Source organism: Pteronotus mesoamericanus, unplaced genomic scaffold (genome assembly GCF_021234165.1).
Source record: "Pteronotus mesoamericanus isolate MK-2021 breed Mesoamerican mustached bat unplaced genomic scaffold, CSHL_Meso_final contig_42, whole genome shotgun sequence".
Taxonomy (NCBI): Eukaryota; Metazoa; Chordata; class Mammalia; order Chiroptera; family Mormoopidae; genus Pteronotus; species Pteronotus mesoamericanus.
The window spans coordinates 12061765-12073335 of NW_026555157.1; the positions used below are offsets into that span (position 1 = coordinate 12061765).

The 11571-nt window shown below is 37.7% G+C and overlaps 1 pseudogene; it reads left to right on the forward strand.

Moving 5' to 3' along the window:
* Window positions 1–229: 229 nt before the first annotated feature.
* On the forward strand, window positions 230–3672 carry LOC129073642 (progesterone receptor-like; annotated as a pseudogene).
* Window positions 3673–11571: the final 7899 nt, after the last annotated feature.

Consider the following 11571-nt stretch of genomic DNA (forward strand, 5'->3'; position numbering starts at 1 on the left):
AGGCCTTCAATCACTCTCTGTAAATGAGGATCTTTAGGGGATTTGAGTGGGTGGACTGATTAATTGGTTGGTTGGTTAAGTTTTGTTTTATTTTGTTTTTATAGGATTTTTTTTCAGAGATAGAAATCTTTCTCAACAGGCCTAATGGAGCAATAAATCCTGTGTGCTGGACCACGGCAGCTCAGATAAAGAAAACTTCTAGCCTATGAATGAAATCCATGACGTCAAGATGCAGTTGTTACAGGCAGCAGTGTATAAGGTTGCCAGTCCAGAGGCACGAGAAACAGACCAAAGCCAAAACTCACTGGGCTTAGGCAAGTTGAGACAGCCAATCAGGTCCAAGGACTCATGTAAGTCATGTGGAAAGACTGGAAACAATTTGAAGGAAGATAAGCCTAAGAGGTTCTATAACCGTTTGGTAGTTATTTTAGCAAGGCTCAAAGCTTCCGGCATAGGCATCTTGGTAAATTAAAGGAGTCAACTTATAGCATATACTTTCTCCTGTGTGTAAGAATATTTTTAAAAGTCTGTCTTATTCAGTTTTCCTCCATATGTTTCTTGTCCTGTACTTCTTACTTCCTTGCTGAGATAGCTTTTTCACCATCCTCCATCACTTCAAAATATGATGCTCCCCCCACTTTTGAAATACTCCCTATTTCCAAAACTCCTCAAGCCAGTTCACCCTTCCACCCATGACAGTGGTCCAACTCCCACGAGCCTTTTGCTGATTTCTAAATGCTGTTCCTGGCTCGCATCTTCCTGTGATGAAACTGAAACCAGTTAGTTACCAATGACACACAGCTGACTCTTTACCAATAAACACAGCCAAAAAGCAGCTCAGATTTATCTCCGGGTCAGGCTTGATCTCTACAGAGTAATTGTGATGGCACACAAAAAAAAGCAATACCCTATCATAAGGATGAGGATCGTCACTTCAATGCTAAAGACAGATGGAACATTCCTTTCAGAAAACCACCCCTTGAAAAAAGAATCCACTTTGACACCTGAGACTTCATAGAAAAACTAACTAACTGAGCCAAAAGTAGACTCCTGCCTGAGTTACTAGCCAGACAACACTCTAAATCCATGGAAACCAGAACATAATGCACAACAAATCCCTTTTCTTAAGGGGACCTTTTCACGCTTATTTGTTGGTTTGTTTGTTTTAACTTAATGGATTCTTTGCATTTTCTCTATTCAAAGCCTGTGTAGATAAAGCATATTGTTGGAGAATAGAAAGACCTACGGCCACCAGCTAGGCCCAAGAAGAAGCAACATCACCCAACCTGGACCATGGATGCACAGGAGCCTGACCTCAGGAGGGTACACTAACATTCCCTACCTCCTCAACCTTCCTATTTTACCAAGATGGCTAAAGCCATCCTCATATTTTTTGTCTACAATTTAATTTCTACAGCTTGGTCCTACACTCATCCTCCCATTTAAATCATAACTAGTCTCTTTGTTTCCATTTCTCCCCACCTCCATCACTCCAATTTCCTACTTCAACCTAATCTACCTTCTTACATACCAATTTCTTTTATGGCATTCCTCTGCTCAGAAACCTTCAAAGAATCCACATGTCTATCAGCACAGCCCTCTGAAATTTGACCTTGGCTATTTCCAACATAAATGTTCTCAACACAGATCATTCCTCTTTATAGTCTATACTTTAAGAAGATTGTCTTCTCTTCTGTCTTACTCCATGACTTCTAGAAAACAAATATTGAAGCAAAGAGTACAGTGTATTACTTTATTCAGGGAGGTACAATCCCAGGACAAAAATGAAGGAAAAGAAAAATGAGACAGGGAAGGATGACAAGCAACATAAGATAAACATAACAACAATGGCCTCTACTCCACAATGAACTTGAAGAATCTCAGCCAATCATTTGGTAGGTCACCTGTTCAGCTACCCAGGATATCTCCAGACAAGTTGGTCAGAGAAACTATGTCTCAGATGAGCCTGTTAGAAGAAGGAAAGGGAAGAATACGTATCTGCCCAAATTCTTTCAAGCTCCTGGTTTTCTTAGCCAAAGTCAACTCTCCCACACCACTAGGTTGCATCTTCTGGACCTTCTGCAAGCTGCTTATGAAGCCAGAGTCCATGCTTAATAGCGCTAGTTTATACAAGTATCAAAGTAGTAGGAGGATCCTGAGACTCCAAGCATGGATCTGGACAGCCTCATGCGATAGAACATCATAGACCACATATTCTGTCAGATTCAGCAGCTCAGGCAAAGCAGATGGGTGGAAGAGGTAAAGTTCCTAGAACCAGATGAGACCAAGAAAATCTATAGAGATATGTCAGCTATCTCCCCAATCCTTCCATAAAATTTACCCACTGATCATTCAATTCCTTGAATTCCTTGTTTGGGTACTTTTTTCTATACTGCTAGGTTGTGAAGATTATCTAAAGGTGGAGATGGTGGTGGTGGTGGTGGTGTGTGTGTGTTTAGTCTCCATTAAATTTTAAGCTCATTAATGGCACATACCAAGCCAGTATTTCCATGTATCCCCATCTCAACTGGCACAGTGTGGGTGCATAAATGGTATCCCATTTGCAGTTGCTTAATAAGGGAAAGAGCAGGGCAGGCCAGAAAATACATATGAGGGTCACTTTAGCCTAAGAAAACACAAGAACAGCCTCTTTTTTGATTTCACAAAAAATAGTCTGAGATTTGGAAGAGGCCCTAACGGATACTCCATTTTCTACACAAGGAAAAAAATTGTTATTTTCTACACAGTGAAAAATTAAAATGATACATGTTCAAAAATTACTTAGAAGCAATTGGCTGTTTTAAAAAAACAAAGAAGAGGGGAGGGACTCAGCACAGAGGCATTGGCAGCTGCCCCTCCAGCCCTCTCCCCAACCCCCACAACCGAATCTTTCCCTGTATGACTCTAGTTCCCTCTGAGCCACTGCCCCTCTGTTGGAACTCAGGGTCAAAGTTTTAAAAAGTTCAATAAAGTCAGAGTTATGAGAACACTGCATACTCTCTCTCTCCCATAGCCAGAGGACATTTCAAATGAAAGCCAAACCCTAAGCCAGAAATTCACTTTTTCAGCAAATCAAAACATACTGATAATCCCTGCACTAATCAACCTGATAATGAGCATTAAACCAGATGTGATCTATGCAGGACATGAAACGCCAAACCGGAGACTTCCAATTCTTTGCTGATAAATCTTAATCTAGGTGAAAGGCAACCTCTTTCAACAATCAAGTGGTCTAAATCACTGCCAGGTTTTCAAAACTTAAATATTGAAGACCACATAACTATCATCCAATATTCTCGGATGAGCTCAGTGGTATTTGGAGTAGGATAGAGATCCTATAAATATGTCAGTGGGAAGATGCTATATTTTGCACCTAATCTAATACTAAATGGACAGCAGATGAAAGAATCATCATTTTATTCATTGTGCTTTACCATGTGGCAGATCCCACAGGGTTTGTGAAACATCACATTAGCCAAGAAGAGTTTCTCTGTATAAAAGTATTGCTACTTCTTAATACTTTTTTTTTTTTTTTTGGAAGGACTAAGAAGTCAGAATCAGTTTCAAGGAATGAGACCAAGCTACATTAGTGAGCTCATTAAGACAATTGGTTTAAGGCAAAAAGGACTTGTCTATAGTTCACAGTGTTTCTATCAACTTACAGTTTCTTGATAACTGGTATGATGTGTGACTTCCAAAGAATCAGTACCAAGATTCATGTCAAGGAGCTTTCTTCCTATGTTTTTTAAGGGGTTTCATGCTTTCTGGTCTTATATTTGTCTTTATTTCAATTTAATTTCTGTGAGTGGTGAAAGATAGGGATCAAGTTTCAGTCTTTTACATGTGAATATCCAGTTTTCCCAGTACCATCTGTTGAAGAGAATATCTTTTCTTCATTGAGTATTCTTTGCTCCTTTGTCAAATATTAGTTGACTCTATGTGCATGGGTTTATATCTGGGCTCTTGATTTCGTTCCACTGGTTTATTTATCTGCTTTTGTGCCAGTACTACACTCTTCTAATTACTGTAACTTTATTTTATAGTTTGAAATTAGAGAGTGTAATGTCTCCTGCTTTGTTCTTCTTTCTCAGGATTTCTTTGGCTATTCAGGGTTTTTATGGTCCTCTTTCCTCTTTGATTTATTGGAAGCGTTTAAAAAGCATTGCTGTTAATTCTTCTTTAAATGTTTGGTAAAATTTACCAGTGAAGCCATCTGGTCCTGGACCTTTTCTCATTGGGAGATTACTGATTCAGTATGCTCACTAGTAATTGGTCTATTCATATTTTCTATTTTTTCCTGATTTAGTCTTGGTAGGTTGTAAGTTTCTAAGATTTTTTTTTATTTCTTCTAGGTTGTCTAGTTTGTTGGTGTATAGTTCTGTTGCTGTTATTTTTATTGTTATAAGTCTTGCAGTACTATTTGTTTTTTAAAATTACATACATGAATTATTTTGTCAGAAGGAAAAATTAGATTAAAATGGAAAAAAAGAAAAATGAACTTGTTTCCTCTACATTAAGGCATCAGATAAAAATTAGGCTTTGTGTTCATTATTCAAATATATACATATGTTTTTGTAAATGAATGACAATTCAAATTCAAAACTATGTCCACTTGATGAAATGGTCAAATCCATGGACTCTGGAGACAAATTCTCCAGTTCAAATCTCAGCTCTGCCTCTTACTAGCTATGTGACCTTGGGCAAAGTTTTAACTTTGCTGCCCCATAATGTCCTCATAGATACAATGAGGATAATAATAGCACCCACCCCAAAGGGTTTTTATAAAGAGTAAATGAGTAGTCCCCTGCAAAGACTGAAAAACATACCTGAAGTTTTGCTTAATAAATAAATAAGATTATGAGGCCTGGGAAGGAAAGATGGGAACAAGCACAGCTATATATATACACTGCTGAGAGACAGAAGGGATTTTGGAGGTCAGCTATTCCAACTTTCTCTTTTCATACTTTCCTCCATAACTCTAACATAAAGCATTATTGCCAATTGCCTTCTCTACAGTATCATAGCACATAATTTGTATATAGATCACCTTGTTGGGGTTTGTTGAATATGTGATTTTAAATCCTTTAAGAGACTATAATCATAAATAGCACATTGTTGATGAAGTATAAATATGGAGTTTTAGTAAATAAATAAGTGAGAAGAAAAGGTATGAGGAGAAGAGTGAGAAAGTCCAGATTGAAGTTAAAAGGTGACTGGCTAGATAACATCTAGCCTACATGCCAAGAAAAGTATTTATTTAGTTGACTGAAAAATATGTGGGTGCCACTCAACAAGCTGCTTATTTCTCCATTCTTCTGTCACCTCGCCAGGTATGGTTTATCATTAGACTAATCTTACTTGTTCTATTTGTGCTGTTACCTCTGCTCTTCATTTTCTCTGTTTCTTAAACACCCAATTGAGTCCTTACACTCTGTGCTACTTCCTAGCATCAAGACTACTGCTCTAGAGAGACGATATCACAACCCAAAGCAAACGCCAAAACAAACATACTACAACTTTCATAACAACAAACTTTTTTCTACTCTTACCCCAAAACCCAGAGATTTACAAAGAGAAGGATACACCTTGCCCTATTGGTACTCTCCACAGTTTTTCCTCCATATGCCTTTCCACCTCAGTCCTACTCAGCATCATTTACAGATTCAAACATTAAATTATAAATGTAATATGAGGATGTTTCAATGTGACACTTTCATAAAGAGAGCATTTATTCAATTCTGTTGTAATTAAATATTGCAGTCACTGGACAACACCAGCCCAGGAATACATCATGGGCCCAAGTTTCACATACAGTCATTTTATTTGAAGCCTGCTTTAAGTTTTTCTTGGTACAGTGAACTTTATCAGATTCTGTCTCTTCTTCATAGTATTGAATTACAGAATACTATTGTGTAGGGATGGTATAGCAGACTGCAGGAGGAAAGAAATCTTTCCTCCACCAGTATGGCATTTGCCACCTCAAATAAGGGTAATAAGGGGATGTCTTCCAGAGAAAAGCTTTGAACTGGTCATGGATTTGTAGAATAAAATAAGGAGTAATTTTCCCAAAAAAGTACACATTTTGAAGGAGAGTGTCCTCAGAAAGATGACTTTTTTTTTTTTTTTTTTTTTTGGTGAGAGAATTTTGTTTAATAGGAAGTCCAGCTCTTCACAAAAACTGCCAAGAACAACATAGATAGTAGCTGAGGCTGAAGGGAATTTAGAATGGAGAGTGGAGGAGGAAGAGGATGAGTACAAGTTGTGGGCTTGAGACCAACTGCAGAGATGGGGCCTCTATTTTCTCACACTAATCTCCATCTATCCAAGTCTTCCCTCAGGAACTGAAGTCTACCAGAGCCTGTGAGGAGATATTTCCAAAAATCACGGAGAAGTAGACCTGTGTAGCACAAGAGGTGGACGATTGCAGACATGGAGTGCTGCTCAGCTCCCCCTTACTAACCAGGAGGAAGAAGGTGGCTTCCTGACATAGTCCAGCTGTTAACTTATTCAGGATTCGCCTCAGCTTTCAAGCTGAAATCATGCTCTCCTCAGAGAAGATGCTGGTTAATGATTGGGCAAGGCAATGGGAAAAGAGGTCAGGCTCTTTTTGGGGTGGCCTCCAGCCAATAACTTAGGTACAAACGCCTAGCCCTTTGCATACAATGTGGTCCTTCTCCAATGGGCAGTCTGCTCTGGAACATCCTATAGGGCTGGCTGAGATATTGTCAGGTTTTCATAATGTTCTGATGATCTTCTCTGCTCAGTCCTGCCTCCCATTTCTCCATCACAAAGGTTACTCTCCTGCAAAAAAATATTTGCACTATGAACTCCATCTCAGTTTTTGCTCTCCAGAGATCTCACTCTGAAACCTATATTTTAGCCATTTTTGTAACCAGATTACCTAGCACAGTACCTAGAACATAATAGGTGTTCAAGAAATACTTAACATACAGAGCTGAATTATATACTACATTCTATGATAAACTATGTGTTTAGTCTTGGTCAAGTAACATGGCAGGTGCAAATAATTTTTTTTGTCTTATTTTTTACTTTTACCTTCTAATTCATAGAACTTTAGGAACTTGAATTCAATCAATATGATGATGTTTGTTTGTTTGTTTGTTTTTAACATGGATTTGTTTTTTTTTTAATCTCTTGTTCACTGCATCCTATGTTTATAGGATTTCCTTGTAAAGAACTTGTGACAACTGGGCCTCAACCCACAGGTCAGACTTTATGACCATTAGGTCTTTTAAGAATATGAAGAATAATAAAATTTTAGAGTAGGAAGAGACCTTATTAAATCAGGCTAATTCCCTTATTTATATTAAGGAGACTTGGCCCAGAGAGGTAAAATGACATAGTTATAAAGATCATTAATATCAGAACTAGTTTATGAGGCTGATGCACTACCTATTGAGCTGACAAGGCAATGGTCTTGATAAAGAAGAGCAAAGTTGGAGGAATCATGCTACCTAATGTCAAAGTATGAAATTCTATCTGAAAAAAGTCCAGCCATTGTTAATATAATGAGAATGGTTTATGTGACGTCGACATAACCTGGCAGCCAAGGAGAGTGGACTGGAATGTGCATGTGTGAACAATGACCACTTCACTGTACTAGTCAGTGGGGGCAGTAGTTGCCATTGAGTGGACATATGTACTGTGTGTCTGTTGCATTCAAGTGATTGAATGAGTAGGTCAATGAATCAATCAAATTTTGAACATTCCTCTACAGATACTATTTGGACGATTCAGAAAGTCTTTGAGGACAATGCAATGAGTGCAGTACAAATAAAAGTGTGGTACAAACACTTCAAAGATGCTCGAGAATCTGTTGGAAGTGATCCATGTTCTGAAAGGCCTGCAACAACAAAGACACCTGGGAATGTTGAATGTATATAGGCTGCAATCAACAAAGGTTGGCATCTGACTGTGTGAGAACTAGAAGCTGATCTGGAGATTCCAAAAACAACTAAGTCCAAGGTTTTCATGCAGGATCTTGGCATGAAATGTGTCATGGAAAAAGCTGTTCCACAGCTCCTGCTACCAGAGCAGAAGCAACATCTTGCTGCAGTTACTAATGTCATCATTCAAACTGATACCAATGAACCAGATTTGGCACCCTGCGACTTCTGGCTTTTTCCAAAACTAAAATTACCTTTGATAGGGAAGAGATTTCAGACCATCAGTGAGATATGATGGGGCAGCTGCTGACAATTCCATGAAGGATTTTGCAGAGTGTTTTAAACAGCGGAAGAGATACTGGGAGAACTGTGTGAGATCCCAAGGTGCCCATTTTGAAGGGGATTGAGACATCATTGTCCTATGTACAATGTTTCTTGTATCTTGTATCTTTTTCAGTAAATGTCTCTAATTTTTATATTACATGGCTAGATACCTTCTGGACAGACCTCATATACTATAAGGCCATAGTAATCAAAATAGCATGGCACTGACATAAAACCAGACACATAGGGCAGAATAGAGAGCCCAGAAATAAACCCATGCTTTTATAGTCAGTTAATATTTGACAGAGAAAGCAAGCACATATAGTGTGCTACTGATAGTTTATTCAATAAATGGTGTTAGAGAAATGGGACAGATACATGCAGGATAATGAAACTAGAGCAAAAAAGTGAAAGAACTCATGAACACTGACAACAGTATGGTGATTGTGAAGAGGAGGGGGTGGCTGGAGGTGGAATAGGGTATAATGGGGATAAATGGTATGGAAAAAACACAATAAAAATAAATTTTTTCAAAAATTAAAATTTTTTTAAAAAATCAGAACTAGGATTTGGGTCCAAAACTCCTAATTATTATATATAATAATGAAAGTAACATGAAGAATCCTAACACTATATAAATTATTAAAACAACTCAGTACTAAATAGCAGGAATGTTTATTATCTTATTTAAAAATATTTCCGTTTAACTCTAGTGTGTTCAACTTTTTTGGCAATCAGACAATTCCCAGATATGTCTGAGTGAAGAACACTGGCTATTGCCCCTGCCTTCTCCCATTAACAGAGTTCTGGCTTTTTCCTACCCTGCCTTCTGAGGACTGCTCTGCCATAAAAAGACTCCTCTCTTTTTTGATGCACACCAGAAGGAAATGACAAGGGAGAGGCAGTATTTATGATGAAGGAAAGGTTCCTCCAGAGTTGAAAAAGTGCCACAGGGTACCAAAAAAAAAAAAAAAGAAAGAAAAAGAAAAACCAGAATTGGAAAGGGGAGGGAAGACTATGACACATTGCTCTGGGTGGTGTGTCCTCTTCCCGTACTCAAGAAATATAAAGACCTTGAGTTATTTTAAGATTACTCTATGCTTTCTAGACTATAGTTCATTAATCACAGCATCACTCTGAGGTAGAGCAATGTGGGTAATGAAGATTAAAACAGTATACATTAAGCTTTTTTTTATATTTATACCCCATTATTGCTCTTGCCATTGCTTTTTGAGAATGTCCCTTTTTATTAAAACATAAAATTTATAGCTCTTACAACAGCTTATAGAAATCATTCTAGCAATAAATAAAGAGCCTTCAAAATATTCAGGTCCATTGATACAACAATTCCACTTTTGAGATTCCTAGGAAAGAAAATGTTACTAATTATGTAAAAAGCTTGAATTCACTTAGAGGTTTATATCAAATTTATAATAATATAAAAGCTAGAAGTCAAATACTCAACAGTAATGAAATAAAAAAATGTACAGGCATTAAAAATCTTACTATGTACCCTGGCTGGTGTGGCTCAGTGGATTAAGTGCCGGCCTGCAAACCTAAGGGTTGCCAGTTTGATTCCCAGTCAGGGCACATGCCTGGGTTGCAGGCTAGGTCTTAAGTCGGGGGTGCATGAGAGGTAACCACACATTGATGTATCTCCCCTTCCCTTCCCCTCTCTCTAAAAATAAATAAATAAAAACTTTAAAAATATCTTACTATATAATTATAATAGCATTGGAAAAGCTTAAAACAATGTTTAGTAAAAGGAAGGGTTTCCAAACACAGATAAATGAACCTCACTCTACCGATTTAGAGCCTAATATCTGTATTTTTACATAAGTTCCAAGGTGATTTTCATGTACATCATCCATGAATTCCATATATATATATATATATATGGAATATATATGTAAACAATTATGTAAATGCAAACCAACAAGCTCAGTCCTTTCCCGTAGAACTCTGATTCTTGTCTGTTTGCATAATAGTATACTTAGTCAATTGTGGTGATTCCATTTCTCCTTCAAAGTAGATACTTTCCCAGTCTCCCTCACTTCATGAAGTAGTCTTCTGACTCCATTCTAGCCAATAGAATATAAGAGGAATTCTTCCTGGGGCTTTTGAAAAAGGTTTTGCCTTCTGATAAAAGGGACACATATTCAAGAAGAGCTTGTTGGTGACACATCTTTTTCCTTACTTCCTGACAAGACCATTGGAGCTATTGCACACATTTGGAAATAACAATGAGAATGTACAAGGACTAAAAGTTAGTTGTGAATCAGACTCAAGCAGGAATAGACTGAAGCAAGTAAAAGCTCCCTGGCTAATAAAACAGGAAGGAAAGTAGGAAGCATCCTTATTTTATGTAGTTAAACATAAAATTTGATCACTATAAATAGGTGGTTCAAAATGACCTTTCAACTAATAAGAACATATATCTGTAAGAACAGGTAACCTAGATATCCTCTGTAGATTTTACTCTTAAAGACTCAAAAAGAGTATAGGCATATACAATCAGCATGAGCTGATGAAATATATGTAGGGTTATGATGAATTATATACGTCTGCTCTTAGATGCCCAAGAAAGACTTGTGATCAATATGAGCTGCAGGAGCACAACTTTCAGGTAAGTGGAATATCTATAATTTTAGCCTAAGGCATGTAAGAAATTCTCAAAATGCCATCTTCAAGTGGCACAGCTCTACAAAATTGACAATGTCCTCATCATTCTATTGAGTCTGTTTATTAACTTTGAAACTCTGCAACTTCTATTAGGCTGATGGGAAGTTAATTTTCAAAAGTCTCACAAATGTACCCACCTTGTCAGCTGAAGTAAGGTGGAGCAATGAGAAATATTTTATGGGCCTTGACCAGTGTGGCCGGCTCAGTTGGTTGGGCTTCATCTTGCAAGATGAAAGTCACCAGTTCAATTCCCAATCAGGGGCACAAGCCTGGGCTGCAGGTCCAGGCCCCAGTCAGGGCACATGCAAGAGGGAACCAAATGATGTTTCCCTTTCTTTCTCCCTCCTTGCCCTTCTATCTAAACATAAATACAATCTTTAAAAAATTTTTTTAAATGAAATATTTTAGGGACATGTGTTTAGGCTATCCAGATGTCCAGGAACATAGTGTGCTTCTCTTCTTGACTTCTATTTTCTTCAAAAAAAAAAAAAAAGATTTAATGGCTTTCAGCATATGAGCATTATAATGAGGATCATAGCTTGGAAGAACGTTCCTGTGTGTTTATCTTCTGCATTTTCACAAATGTGACCTCCTGCCTGTGAATCCATGGCATTCCTCTAACTTAAAGAATTTAGGTAACTACCACATGGTGGGGTGA